We start from the raw sequence: 15,588 nt of genomic DNA on the forward strand, positions 1-15,588 counted from the left end.
CTCTTGTGCATTTCATTTGTGATTGCCATCTGAAGCAAACATTATACTAGTGCAGAGTCTGAAGGCTACTTTTCCACAACCTGTTGCATACTGTCCTATAGAGGTCCTCCCCCTTGGATGTTTTACTGGTTTCAAACTTCAGCGGAAATTTTAGGGACTTTCTTTTTGATGAGTTGCCTGTTACTGAACAGACTGAGAAATGCAAAACTCTTATTGTGTTTCCCTCCTTCATCTCTATATTTGGGTAAAGCTGGATGTATAAACCATGCAGTGTAAACAATTTGAGATCATTACCATTTTGGCTGTAGCCATCAAATTCTTTGGTTTGCCTCAGTTTACTCTCATGTGTGTTCTGCTTTCTTTTTAAAAGATTTGTCGAGAGTATGAGTTGATTAGAAATACTCACCCTTAAAAATAAAAGCATCATGAGTCTTAGCTGGGGAAGGGGGTTTATCTGCGGGTTCTATCAGAGCTAGATGCGCACTAATTTACTAGTGCTGGAACCAAATGGGTTGAAAATCCTTGTTTTCCCACCAGATGGGTTATTTTAAAATATCACAAAACTTCTGAGGTTATTTACATTACAAATGTGCTTCTTTGCACACATCAAGAATTGAGTACCATGTTTTGACAGTAACTCCTTTATGAAATTATATGTTACACAAGTGGAGGAAAATTCAAGTCATTCTCGAGGGAGCAGGCTTATGAATCTGGATGAGGTCACACCTCTTTAAAGATGCAGTTTGATAATCCGACATCAAAACAAAGGAATTCTGTTAATCCTCTCACAAAAGTGCAAATTGCTAATCAGATCCCTGGGCTGGGCTGGCAGCTTGGTAAACAATGAGCTTGGCAGAAGAGTGACTCTGGGCGGATAGATAGCTGGAGAGCTTGGGATACCAACTTTGCTCCTGTGTTAGCCCAGTTGGGCCTGTTGTTTTGAAACAATGACGTATGTCAATGGAGGTGGTTCTCGCGGTCATTGTGTTCTCCCTCTTTTCTCCTTCCATGTTAATGATGATGCAAATCAATCTTCTTTCTCCCGTCTCTCATTTCACTTCACTGGTGTAGAGGCTACTATGCCCCTATATTCTTTTCACTTGGATGCATGTGTCTTTTGAAATTCATTACATATTCCTCTACAAGCCCAGAGGGTTTTCCTTCCTTCCCATAAATAGTGTGGTGGTATTTGAAAAAGAAAGAATAAATCCTAACCCAGCTGAAAAAAGAATCTTCTTCTGGAAGGTGAAATAGGATTCTTTTTTCGTAAGTGATAAAACCCAATTTGAGGCAGCTTAAGGGGAAAAAAAAAGCTGGAATTGGTTGGGTAAAAGAATACAAGGAAGGCAAATGACTACATTCAGGGTGATGCAGGAGATTGAATGGGCCTCAGGAATGGTTGGAACCAGGGAGTCATACTCTGTCATGGCTCAGTACACTTCTCCTGTGTCCGTGTCATTTTGGGTGTGGACTTTGCTCTTTCTTGTTGCAGTAGAAATTTCTCCATATGGGAGGAAATGGCACCATCGATGACAGCACGGGAATTCTAAAGCCTGATGATTTTTTCCATTTTACTTAAATAAAATATCTCTGGGAAGAACTCTGATTGGCTACTGTTAGATCAGTTGCTTGTCTTGGACCAATCAACCCTGCGTATATAACCTCGTATTCGTCAGAGTGTAGAAGATGCTTGCAATTTGTCTTTTCCTCTGGCTTTGACCTTTGTGAAATATGTAACCAGCCTGAGAATTTATTACGTTAGCACGTGTATCGATTTTGTGCATCTTAATACCACTCTTCTCACTCTCACTGTGTTTGGTCTTCTTGGCATTTACAACCTTCACCCAAACATGACTAATAGTTCATTTGAAAGTGAAAAATACAGCTTTTTTACTCCAAAAGGGGCTTTCACTAAGAGAGTGCACTCTTTTGAATACTTCCAGCTAGTTGTGTGTCTTCTATTAGGAGAGTGTTGATGAATTATTATCCCCTGCCTTGGGCTTCCCTGGTGGCCCAGATGGTAAAGAATCTGCCTACAATGAAGGAGACCTGGGTTCAATCCCTGGGTACGTGTCGTTGTTGTTTAGTCGCTCAATCATGTCTGACTCTTTGCGATTCCATAGATTATAGCCACCAGGCTTTTCTGTCCACGGGATTCCCCAGGGAAGAATACTGGAGTGGGTTGCCATTTCCTTCTCCAGAGGATCTTCCTGACCCAGGGTTTGAACCCATGTGTCCTGCATTGACAGGCGGATTCTTTACCACTGAGCCACCTGGGAAGCCCATGCTTGTGTTGAGTGAACATTATAGCTTTGGCTCTGGTAACGTCTTCAATATGTAGGAGTAGGGTGCTTCTGCTGCGGTGCAGGCTGGGCTGGGGTTGTCATGTTGCTTTTCAGTCAGAGGGATGATGTGGAACTCCACAAATCTGCATCTGGAAGAGCAGAAATGAGTCAAAGGTAGAGGTTTGGGGTAGAGGCTGTCCCTGGTGGGGCCATGCTACCCACAGCCAAAGCTTTCTGAATAAGAGCTCTGTCTTTTTAAAAGCAATAGGGGGTGAGGATGGAGGGAGCGCTCACAGCGGTAAGTATAACACAGCTGTGCTCTGTTTATGCTTCGGCTACAATAAAAAAGCTATAAAATGTGAGATGTCATAGCTCCACTTTGCTTTATTTATACTATTTCCTCTGAGCTCTGTCACACTGCACATTCATCTGCTAAGTTGCAGCAAGAATGGAGATTAAAATATCACAGCTCAAAATAGGAGTCAAGCGGAAGGAGATTCATCATAGCCCTATTAAAAATATGTAAATATGGGAATGAAGTCATTTTAAAGCTGTACAGCACTTCTCCTTTATGAGTTAGGATCCCTTGAGCAAGTGGTGGGCTATGCAAGGGACAGAGCTAGGGGACTTGTGCGCCATTTCTTCCACCCATGGAAATTCTTTTAAGATTAGAGACTGTTTTGAATTGCAAATTACACGTGTTTTCCTATAATCATGCCTAAGTTAATAATGGCAGGAAATCTGATGCACAACAAGAAAACAAAAGATTTGGTAATTAAAGGTTATATATTGTTCACTGGGTTAGAATGATTAAAATTAAGATCAGAAATCTCCTTCTTGGCTGCAGCTATTAATGAAAACTTGCAAACCTTCCAGAAGTATCACGCTTATAGGAAAGTTCTGAGAAGGAAACTGAGAGTTGGAGACCTGACCTGACTTTCTAGAATCCAGTTGAAAATGATAAAGTTAAGTCTGGAAGCTAGGAATCCTCCTTAAAACTTGGCTCATAAATTACTTTGTTCAGTGTTTCCTCTATCTCTAGTCTTGACAAAAATGTACTCCCAGTTATCTATGTGGTGTGCTGGGGAGAGCTAAGGAATAGAATTCTTAGATGGAAAGAGTGGGATATCTCAAATGGTATTAACATGCCTTTTCTATTCTCTTCTGTATACTTCTGGGTGCCGATTGATGTTTTGGCTTCCCTTTCACCGCATTCCCCCCCGCCACCCGCCCCCAAATGCGATACTGTAATAATAATAAAGACCAAACTTAAGTTCTTGGGCATGGAAATCCACTCCAGTATTCTTGCCTGAAGAATCCCATGGAGAGAGGAGCCTGGCAGACTACAGTCCATAGGGATGGTTCTGTGTATTTTGTATGTATTAATTAGTGTAATCCTTACAACAACACTGTACGGTAGGAATTATGACATTTTACAGATGTGGAAACTGAGGCATAAGATGGCACAGCTGGTAAATGAGAACAAGAATTCAGACAGCATTCTGACATCACAGTCTGCACTGTCAACCACTATTGCCTTTCCCAAAAGGGTTAGGAACACGCTAAAAAGAGCACTGGGTCAAAAAAGAGGAGCTCTGGGGTCTGGGCACAGTCCTGCCATTCCCCTGCTGCTACTGCTGCTGCTAATAAGTCGCTTCAGTCGTGTCAGACTCTGTGCGACCCCATAGACGGCAGCCCACCAGGCTCCCCTGTCCCTGGGACTCTCCAGGCAAGAATACTGGAGTGGGTTGCCATTTCCTTCTCCAATGCATGAAAGTGAAAAGTGAAAGTGAAGTCACTCAGTTGTGTCCGACTCTTCGTGACCCCATGGACTACAGCCTACCAGGCTCCTCCGCCCATGGGATTTTCCAGGCAAGAGTACCGGAGTGGGGTGCCATTGCCTTCTCTGGCCATTCCCCTAGTTAACTAATTTTCCTTACCTGTAGAAGGAATGAAAAATGATTGTGTCCTTTCCAATTTTAACTTTGCATGCATTTAAATGTATACTACTACCTCATGAAAATAAAATTTTTGAGCAATAACTTTTCTGCATTCTTATTTAACTAGTTCCAGAAATGGTTATGTTGAACATTTCTAATATACAGTGATTTGGGGATTTCTTTTGTCTTGCACTTTTCACTGTGTTTGGTTGGGTTGTTTTGATTGCAACTAGTAGGATTTTCATAGTTAACTAGAGACTTTCTAGCTTTGTGACTTTGAGCATATTTCTGAATCTCCTGTGCCAATTTTATCACCTGTAAAATGTGTATAATAAAAGTACCCCTCCCATAGAGCTGTTGTAAGAATTAAGCCAGATATGACATGTAATAAATTAAAGGACACTTGCTCCTTGGAAGGAACACTATGACAAACCTTGACAGAGTATTAAAAAGTAGAGATATCACTTTGCCAACAAAGGTTCATATAGTCAAAGCTATGGTTTTTCCAGTAGTCATGTACAGATGTGAGAGCCGGACCATAAGGAAGGCTGAGCATCAAAGAATTGATGCTTTTGATCCATGGTGCTCGGGAGGATTCTTGAGAGTCCCTTGGACTGCAAGGAGATCAAACTAGTCAGTCCTAAAGGAAATCAACCCTGGATAGTCATTGAAAGGACTGATGCTGAAGCTGAAGCTCCAATACTTTGGCTACCTGATGCAAAGAGCTGAATCATTGGGAAAGTCCCTAATGCTGGGAATGATTGAGGGCAGGAGGAGAAGGGTCAGACAGAGGATGAGATGTTTGGATGGCATCACTGACTCGATGGACATGAGTTTGAGCAGACTCCGGGAAATGGTGAAGGACAGGGAAGCCTGGCGTGCTGCTGTCCATGGGGTGGTAAAGAGTCAACCATGACATAGTGAGTAAATAATAACAATAACATGTAAAGCACTTAGCACAGTGTCTCTTTTTTTCAGTTCAGTCACTCAGTACACAGAACTATACAAAAAAGATCTTCATGATCCAGATAATCACAATGGTGTGATCACTCATCTAGAGCCGGACATCCTGGAATGCGAAGTCAAGTGGGCCTTAGGAAGCATCACTATGAACAAAGCTAGTGGAGGTGATAGAATTCCAATTGAGCTATTTCAAACCCTAAAAGATGATGTGGTGAAAGTGCTGCACTCAGTATGCCAGCAAATCTGGAAAACTCAGCAGTGGCCACAGGACTGGAAAAGGTCAGTTTTCATTCCAGTCCCAAAGAAAGGCAATGCCAAAGAATGCTTAAACTATCACACAGTTGCACTCATCTCATATGCTAGTAAAGTAATGCTCAAAATTCTTCAAGCCAGGCTTCAACAGTACGTGAACCATGAACTTCCAGATGTTTAAGCTAGATTTAGAAAAGGCAGAGGAAGCAGAGATCAAATTGCCAACATCCGCTGGATCATTGAAAACGAGAGGGAGTTCCAGAAAAACATCTATTTCTGCTTTATTGATTATGCCAAAGCATTAGACTGTGTGGAACACAACAAACTGTGGAAAATTCTGAAAGAGATGGGAATACCAGACCACCTGACCTGCTTCCTGAGAAATCTGTATGCAGGTCAAGAAGCAACAGTTAGAACTGGACATGGAACAACAGACTGGTTCCAAATTGGGAAGAGAGTACCTCAAGGCTGTATATTGTCTGTTCATAGGAACTACTACAAATGATCAGTGTTTGATTATGAGTACAATGAATCATCCAACTCTTCTTGTAAGTTCTTGTTTCTTGCTCCTCATACTATCAGTTCTCCTAAGGTGACTCTCCTATCAATCTATGATAGGAGAATAATCCTATCACGGTAGGAGAACTATCAATCTCCTACCATGATTGGCAAATCAGTTAACATTGTTTGTGATTACATTCATGATTTAGAAAGGTTAATAAGATAGCATGAGAACTTACCATCTACCTGTGGTGGGAATATTAGAGAAGGGTGGAACTCTGGGAATTGTGTAGGCCACACTTTAATGTGATGAATAAAGTACCCCAAAGGTCCAGAACACGCAGCTAGCAGATAGATTCTAATTGTAGTTCCAGTACAGTGCCAGTGACAGCACAGTGCTGCTACCAAGTGCTCTGGAGTTGGGCTTCCCAGTGGCTCAGCGGTGAAGAGTCCACCTGCAGTGCAGGAGCTGCAGGAGACTTGAGTTTGATCCCTGGGTCCAAAAGATCCCCTGGAGTAGGATATGGCAACCCACTCCAGTATTCTTGCCTGAAGAATCCCATGGACAGAGGAGCCTGGCGATCTACAGTCCACAAAGAGTCGAACACGACTGAAGTGACTTAGTATGCATGTACCTATGGAGTTATTCGGAGGAGGCAATGGCACCCCACCCAGGACTCTTGCCTGGAAAATCCCATGGGCGGAGGGGCCTGGTAGGCTGCAGTCCATGGGGTCGCTAAGAGTCAGACACGACTGAGCGACTTCACTTTCACTTTTCACTTTCAGGCATTGGAGAAGGAAATGGCAACCCACTCCAGTGTTCTTGCCTGGAGAATCCCAGGGACGGGCTTCTATGGGATCACACAGAGTCGGACACGACTGAAGTGACTTGGTAGTAGTAGTAGTAATAGTAGTAGTAGTATGGAGTTATTAAATGGAACATGTGAGGGTTCTTGAAATTTGTAGAAGGAACCACAAAGAAAACATATTTTAAGGGTTTAAATGATGGAAATTACCCTAATATTTCAGATTTTAGCAATTTAAGATTTTAGATCATGTGTCTTTTTGGCAGAGTTCTCAAGAGGATACTTGGGAAAGATGCTTGGGGCTGACAGGGGAGTTTAAGTGGTCATCTTTCTTACCAACCCTTAAAAAAGTGATGTTCTTGGTTGCTTTGTTTGTTGAGTGAGCTAACATGAAACTTTCAACAGTATGTGAATAAGTGGATTTTCTTCGAGAAGGTATAAAGAAAAAAAAGATTTTTATGGCAATTTGAGTAATTTAAATAAGGAAATGGGCTTCCCTGGTGGCTCAGATAGTAGAGAATCTACCTGCAATGCAGGAGACCCCAGTTAGATCCCTGGGTTGGGAAAAATCCCCTGGAGAAGGGAATGGCAACCCACTCCAGTGTTCTTGCCTAAAGATTTCCATGGACAGAGGAGCCGAGAGATCTACAGTACATGGGGTAGCAAAGAGTTGGACGTGACTGAGCAACTGACACACAAATAGGAAAATGATATGATATGATATTGTAATAATTTTGGGACACATCTAATTGGGTCAAAATTTATCATTTCTACTCTAATATACAAAGAAAATGGAGCTGTTCTCATAATGTATTCTTGCTCCTGAGTCCCAACCCTACTGTGCAGATTTAAAGGTAATAAAAAGCCAACTTGAAATAGCATAAAATAACTCAGTGTCTTTACTATCAAATCATCCGTTTGTTAATTTGTGTCTTTGTTTCCCTGTCCAGGCCCAGGTGCGGGGTAGGGTGAGAGGGGCACCATGGATATAAAATATAAGGCCACAGTCCTCTCAGATGGAAACCCTGTACTAACATGACCCCAGGAAGCATGACTGCTCACATCTGTGCCTTCGGCTGCCACCCAACTCCAGCCCCACTGAAAAAACAACAACAAATCCTTGGGGAATTTGTGTATCATTGCAGCTGGTACGGGAGTGTGGAGCATCACATGGTCACATGTATGCATGCTGGCCCTGGCATTGTCCCCTGTATCCTTCTTGGCATCTTCCCTCGGCCATTGTGGGCCTCTGTCCTTGCTGATGCAATTAGCCCCACCTGGATATGAGCTGGAGCAGCTGCTGCGGGCCTCCCGTGGCCTTCAACTTGAGGTTCCTCTTCCTTTCCCCTTCCTCCTCTGTGTTGTGCGTGTGCCCGTGTGTGTTGGGACTGGGGAAGATGGACCACAGCACAGACATTTTGAGGCTCCTTGCTCCTACAGCCTCTGTTTTTCCATTTCTCCCTCACCAGGTTCGATGGCTGTAAGACTTACAAGAGGGATTTCCTGAGAGGCTTGTGTCCACTCCTGTCCCCTCCCCAGCAAGTAATGTCCGTGAAAGAGGACCGACAGCCCATAGACCCTTGGGTGCCTTTTGTCCAGCTGATATTCTCCAGCCCCACCTCCTTATAGGTTAGATACCATGACACAGGAGAGCCTGGGCCCCCTCTGAGCTCTATCTCTCTCCTTGCTCATGAGGTCTCTTCTCTCCCTCTCTAGATGCACGAGAGTTCCCATACTGTCTCTCTTTCCTTAGCATCTACATTTTGCTTTTACATTTTCACTGGAAATGTTTTGAAAATCTTGAAGCTGCTTTTCACTTTCAAATTTTCTCATTCAAGATTGTGGTCTCACTAAGTAAGCTGATTGCTGCTAAGTCACTTCAGTCGTGTCCGACTCTGTGCGACCCCATAGATGGCAGCCCACCAGGCTCCCCTGTCCCTGGGATTCTCCAGGCACGAACGCTGGAGTGGGTTGCCATTTCCTTCTCCAATGCATGAAAGTGAAAAGTGAAAGTGAAGTCACTCAGTCGAGTCTGACTCTTTGCAACCCCACGGATTGCAGCCCACCAGCCTCCTCCGCCCATGGGATTTTCCAGGCAAGAGTACTGGAGTGGGGTGCCATTGCCTTCTCCAAGTAAGCTGATTAACAGCCCCTGTATTCTAACTAGTGTCTGATCTCCTAGGTTGCATCCTGGAGGGTCACCTCTGGGCTGAGTGCCCAGGAGCTCATAACTGAGGTAGAGGGTTCGAGAGAAAGGAGTCGTTATCACACAGCAGACCTAAGATATGTGGATAGCACATATCTTCCAAGCCTGGTTCCTGCTCTCAATTTAGAACACTCTCCCTTCATGGGGTATATATTCTGTAGATTCTGCTACACAGAAGGGATTAGGTCTACTGTGAGCTTCGCCCAAGAGGACCTAACCATTCATAATCTGAGTGAGTGCTCAGATGCTCAGTCATGTCCAACTCTTTGCAACCCCATGGACTGTAGCCTGCCAGGCTGTCCATGGGATTTTCCAGGCAAGAATACTGGAGTGGGTAGCCGTACCCTCCTCTAGGGGATCTTCCCAACCCAGGAATTGAACCTAGGTCTCCTGCATTGTGGGCAGATTCTTTACTGTCTGAGCCATCAGAGAAACCCTAAAATATTTAATGTATTTGTGAAATAATGCCTTTATCTTGAAGACAATTGAAATTGTTCATTTTCAGTAAAGGTACAACATAAGATTTGTGTTTTATAAAAAATAATGTGGCAGCGTTATAGTAAATGAATAAGAAGGGAGTGAGACAGGGACCAATTGTAGTAGCATGTTTTACAAAGACTCTGAGAGTCTTTTTAAGTGACCCCCAATCTCACTTCAGATACTTAGAGATTCTGTGTCTTCTGCACTGAACATATGTTGGTTTCCCACATAAGCCTCAAGAAGGTACAGTCACTGCCTACTCCTACCCTTAAAATGGCCCAAGAAAATTTGGAGATAATTCACAGCATATTTAAGAGTTACCTTCTCAACACCTTCCATATAGGAGATAGTTGAGTTTTCCAAATGATCTATTGAAAAGACAATGTATACATTTTTGTCTTAGTCCATATGGGGTGCTATAACAAAAATATCATAAGCTGGGTGGCTTAACACAACAGAAATTTATTTCTCACACTTCGTAGGTTGGGAAGCCCATGATTATGGCGCCAGCACAGTTAGTTTCTGGTGGGAGCCTGCTTCCTAAGTGTTTCTCTTTTCACTGTGCCCTCATCTGGTGGAAAGAGACAGATGGGGAGCTCTTCGGAGTATCTTCCATAAGATTACTAACCCCATTCATGATGGTTCTACTCTCATGAACTAAGCACCTCTCCGAAGCCCTACTTCCTAATACTGTTACATTGGATATTAGATTTCACCATATGAGTTTTGGGAAGGACACAAATATTCAGTCTGTAGCATATGACGTAGTACCTTTTTTGGGGTTTCTTATTCAGAGTGCGTCTATGATTTTTCAGTATTGGTAATAGTAACTGGGATTTATATGGTTAACAAAACCTAGCACATAACTGATACTGTTTTCAGAGTAAAGGACTGAAGAGCAGTCAATAGAATACATACAGAATCCTCAGTTCCTGCAGTAGAAACGCAGGACTCTCTCGTTGCAGCAAGCGGACTTCTCTAGTTGTGGTTTGCATGGGCTTAGTTGCCCCATAGTATGTGGGATCCTCATTCCCTGATCAGGAATCAAACCCATGTCCCCTGCACTGGAAGGTGGATTTGTAACCACTGGGCTACCAGGGAAGTCCCTCTAGACCAAGATTTAAAAGATTTATGTGACTAGGTTAGACCCATGCAGATAATCTCCCTGTTTTACAGTCAACTGTGTTACATAATACAACCTATTCGTGGTAATAAAACCCATCATATTCACAATTCTGGATGTTGTGCCAAGAAATGTGTTCACAAGTTGAGGGGAATTTGGGGACCATTTAAAAATTCTGCCTACCAAACTGACATTTGGGAAAAAAAAAAAAAGATTGTAAATAGCCTCTTGAGTACTGTGTTTAGGAGATGCAAAAAGAGCATGTGATTTAATTAATATTTTGTTTGAAAACCAGTGTACCTCTTGAGTTAACTTTCTAATATCTGAACTTAACAGAGCTACTATTACTGATCTTTAGAAATTTTACTCGTATGGGACTCCTTTATTTCTAAATAGTATTGCTGTTTATGTAACTAAAACAAACAGAATATTTCTCTGTCTATTACTGGAGTAGGATTTTATTGTTTATACATGGAAAAATAAACCAACATACAATCTATACATAAACTCCATCAATTTAAAGTGATTTTCACTGTTAAATGGGGGTTTTGTTAAGTTTACTTGAGTAATAAAATAAGATATCTTTCAAAGCTTTGGGGCTTTCTAGATCTAAAGAAAGAACATGTGAGAGTTTAACCAACCGTACATTTAGTCAGCTACAGAGTTCCAAGGAGTCCTCCACACAGGACCACCCTCATTTTTGACACCAAATGCACGTTTGAGGATTTTCCAAAACCACACTCAGGTTTGAAAACTCTCTGGAAGTACTCACAGAACTCAGTGAAAGCTGTTATAGTCATGGTTACAGCTTATTACAGGGAGAAGATACAGCCAAGGAAAAGCAGTATATAAATGCTGAATCTGAGGCTAGGAGACCCAACCACAGAGCTTTCGTTGTCCTGCCCTCTGGAGGCAGGATGTATTACTCTCACAGCGTTGACATGTGACAGTATGCATGGAGCATTGCCAAGTACAGAAACTCATTGAGCCTTTGGTGTCCAGAGTTTTTACTGGGATTTGATCACATACCTCTCGTGGGGCTGATAGTCTATGGACATCAGTGCTGGGCTAATACCTTCAGTCTCCAAGTAGTTTTGGAGGCAAAATTGATACCACATGACCCACGACTCTCATCATAGAATCACACTATTAGACTATTTTATGCTTAGTCGCTCAGTTGTGTCTCACTCTTCACGACCCCATGGACTAAAGCTCGCCAGGCTCCACTGTGCATGGAATTTTCCAGGTAAGAATAGAGTGGGTTGTCCTTTCTTCTTCCAGGGCATCTTCCCAACTCAGGAATCAAACCTGTGTCTCTTGGGTCTCCTGCATTGGCAGGCAGGTTCTTTACCACTAGCGTCACCTGAGAGACCCCATGGCCAAATCCCTCAGGCAAACAAAGACATTACTGTCCTACATGACATTTTCAGGCCCTAGAGATCACTTCCCTAATAGCCAAAGGCAAAGGCCCTCTCTGTGGGTGAAGTTAGCTGTTCATAAGGGCTGGGGTGGGTTGGGGTGGGGGGAGGAGAGAATACAAATAGTACTTTAATGTTACTTCTTGAGGGCTCTCTGTGTGTCAGGCAGTGTGTGTGCATTGTTTCTTTTGATTCTTTGAATCTCATTAAAAAGTCACTAACATTGTCTTTGTTTTAAAGGCAAACTTGTATTTAGAAAGATTAGTGCCTTATCCAAAACCTTGTAAACAGTCAATGGTGGAAACAAGATTTGAACAGGTCTCCGTGCTGTTCAGTCACTCAGTCCTGTCCAGCTCTTTGTGACACCATGGGCTGCAGCACACCAGGCCTCCCTGTCCATCACCAACTTCCAGAGTTTACTCAAACTGATGTCCATTGAGTCAGTGATGCCATACAACCATCTCAACCTCTTTCCTCCCCTTCTCTCGCATTCAGTCTTTCCTAGCATCAGGGTCTCTTCACATGAGTCAGCTCTTTGCATCAGGTGGCCATAGTATTGGAGTCTCAGCTTCAACATCAGTCCTTCCAATGAATATTTAGGAATGGTTTCCTTTAGGATTGATTGGTTGGATCTCCTTGCAGTCCAAGGAGTCCACCTTTGTTGGCAAAGTAATGTCTCTGCTTTTTGTTTAGGTTGGTCATAACTTTTCTCCCAAGGGGTAAGAGTCTTTTAATTTCATGGCAGCAATCACCATCTGCAGTGATTTTGGAGCCCCCCAAAATAAAGTCTGCCACTGTTCCCACTATTTCTCCATCTGTTTGCCATGAAGTGGTGGGATGGAATGCCATGATCTTAGTTCTCAGAATGTTGAGCTTTAATCCAACTTTTTCACTCTCTTCTTTCGCTTTCATCAAGAGGCTCTTTAGTTCTTCTTCACTTTCTTCCATAAGGGTGGTGTCATCTGCATATCTGAGGTTATTGATATTTCTCCTAGCAATCTTGATTCCATCTTGTGTTTCTTCCAGCCCAGTGTTTCTCATGATGTACTCTGCATATAAGTTAAATAAGCAGGGTGACAATATACAACCTTGACGTACTCCTTTTCCTATTTGGAACCAGTCTGTTGTTCCATGTCCAGTTCCAACTGTTGCATCCTGACCTGCATACAGATTTCTCAAGAGGCAGGTCAGGTGGTCTGGTATGTCCATCTCTTTCAGAATTTTCCACAGTTTATTGTGATCCACACAGTCAAAGGATTTGGCGTTATCAATAAAGCAGAAGTAGATGTTTTTCTGGAACTCTCTTGCTTTTTCAATGATCCAGTGGATGCTGGCAATTTGATCTCTGGTTCCTCTGCCTTTTCTAAATCCATCTTGAACATCTGGAAGTTCACAGTTCACATACTGCTGAAGCCTGGCTGGGAGAATTTTGAGCATTACTTTACTAGCCTGTGAGATGACTGCAATTGTGTGGTAGTTTGAACATTCTTTGGCATTGCCTTTCTTAGGGATTGGAATGAAAACTGACCTTTTCCAGTCCTGTGACCACTGCTGAGTTTTCCAGATTTGCTGGCATATTGAGCACAGCACTTTCACAGCATCATCTTTTAGGGTTTGAAATATCTCAACTAGAATTCCATCACCTCCACTAGCTTTGTTTGTAGTGGTGCTTCCTAAGGCCCACTTGACTTCACATTCCAGGGCATCTGGCTCTAGGTGAGGCATCACACCATCATGATTTTTTGGGTCATGAAGATCTTTTTGTACAGTTCTTCTGTGTATTCTTGCCATCTCTTCTTACTATCTTCTGCCTCTGCTAAGTCCAAACCATTTCTGTCCTTTATTGAGCCCATCTTTGCATGAAATCTTCCCTTGGTATCTCTGATTTTCTTGAAGAGATCTCTAGTCTTTCCCATTCTATTGTTTTCCTCTATTTCTTTGCACTGATCACTGAGGAATGCTTTCTTATCTCTCCTTGCTATTCTTTGGACTAGCATCTGCGTTCAGATGGGTATATCTTTCCTTTTCTCCTTTGCTTTTCACTTCTCTTCTTTTCACAGCTATTTGTAAGGCCTCCTCAGACAGCTATTTTGCTTTTTTGCATTTCTTTTTCTTGGGGATGGTCTTAATCCCTGTCTACTGTACAATGTCACAAACCTCCATCCATAGTTCTTGGCACTCTGTCTATCAGATCTAGTCCCTTAAATCTATTTCTCACTTTCACTGTATAATCGTTAGGGATTTGATTTAGGTCATAATTGAATGGTGTAGTGGGTTTCCCTACTTTCTTCAATTTAAGTCTGAATTTGGCAATAAGGAGTTCATGATCTGAGCCACAATCAGCTTCTGGTCTTGTTTTTGCTGACTGTATAGAGCTTTTCCATCTTTGGCTGGAAAGAATATAATCAATCTGATTTCAGTGTTGACCATCTGGTGATGTCCATGTGTAGAGTCTTCTCTTGTGTTGTTGGAACATGTGTCAGCATAAGTCTGATGTACATGATCTCAAACACTGGATTGTATGGCCTCTACTGAAACCAGAGACAATAAGAATATGTAATGGAATAAGTATTTAGAAGGAGCTTCCCTGGTGACTCATGGTAAAAAATCCGCCTGCCAATGCAGGAGTCACAGGAGACTCCGGTTCAATCCCTGGGTTGAGAATCGCCTGGAGGAGGAAATGGCAAGACACTCCAGTATTTTTGCCTGGGAGATCCCAGAACAGAGGAGACTGGCAGGCTATAGTCCGTGGGGTCAAAAAGAGTTGGATGAGACTTAGCAACTAAACAACTACAACAAAGCATTTAGAAGCAATTATTTTTGAGAATTGAATTTTCAGGATAAAGTTATCATTCAAACGTATATGAATATATGCATGCATAATTTCCCTGGTGGCTCAAACAGTAAAGGATCTGCCTGTAATGCAGGAGACCTGGGTTTGATTCCTGGGTTGGGAAGATCCCCTGAAGAAGGGAACAGCTTACCTGCTCCAGTATTCTTGCCTGGAGAATTCCATGGACAGAGGAGCCAGGCAGGCTACAGTCTATAGGGTTGCAACAAGTCAGACAGGGCTGAGCGACTTTCACTTTCACTTTCACTTTTTCAGTCACTCCGTCATGTCTGACTCTTTGTAGCCCCATGGACCATAGCTCATCAGGCTTCTTTGTCCATAGGATTTTACAGGCAAGAATATTGGCCTGGGTTGCCATTTCCTCCTCCAGGGGATCTTCCTGACCAAGGGATCTAACCCGAGTCTCCTGCTTCTGCCTAGCTGGCAGGCGGATTCTTTAACCACTGAGGCACCCTGGAAGCCCTAAGAATATATGTTGTTGTTCAGTCACCAAGTTGTGTCCAACTCTTTGTGACCCCATGGACTACAGCACGTCAGGCTTCTGTGTCCCTCACCATGTCCCGGAGTTTGCCCAAGTTTATGTCCATTCAATCATCTCATCCTCTGATACCCTCTTCTCCTTCTGTCCTTAATCTTTCCCAATCTCAAGAGTCTTTTCCAGTGAGTCAGCTCTTCACATCAGGTGGCCAAAGTATTGGAACTTCAGCTTCAGTATCAGTCCTTCCAGTGAATATTCAGAACTGATTTCCTTTGGGTTTGACTG

The 15,588-nt window shown here is 42.8% G+C and overlaps 1 protein-coding gene across 6 annotated transcripts in view; it reads left to right on the plus strand.

Moving 5' to 3' along the window:
* SOX5 (SRY-box transcription factor 5) overlaps window positions 1-15,588 on the plus strand; it is a 1,175,689-nt gene that overhangs the window by 201,723 nt on the left and 958,378 nt on the right. The window lies entirely within an intron of this gene.

Source organism: Bos javanicus, chromosome 5 (genome assembly GCF_032452875.1).
Source record: "Bos javanicus breed banteng chromosome 5, ARS-OSU_banteng_1.0, whole genome shotgun sequence".
In the NCBI taxonomy this organism is placed as follows: domain Eukaryota; kingdom Metazoa; phylum Chordata; class Mammalia; order Artiodactyla; family Bovidae; genus Bos; species Bos javanicus.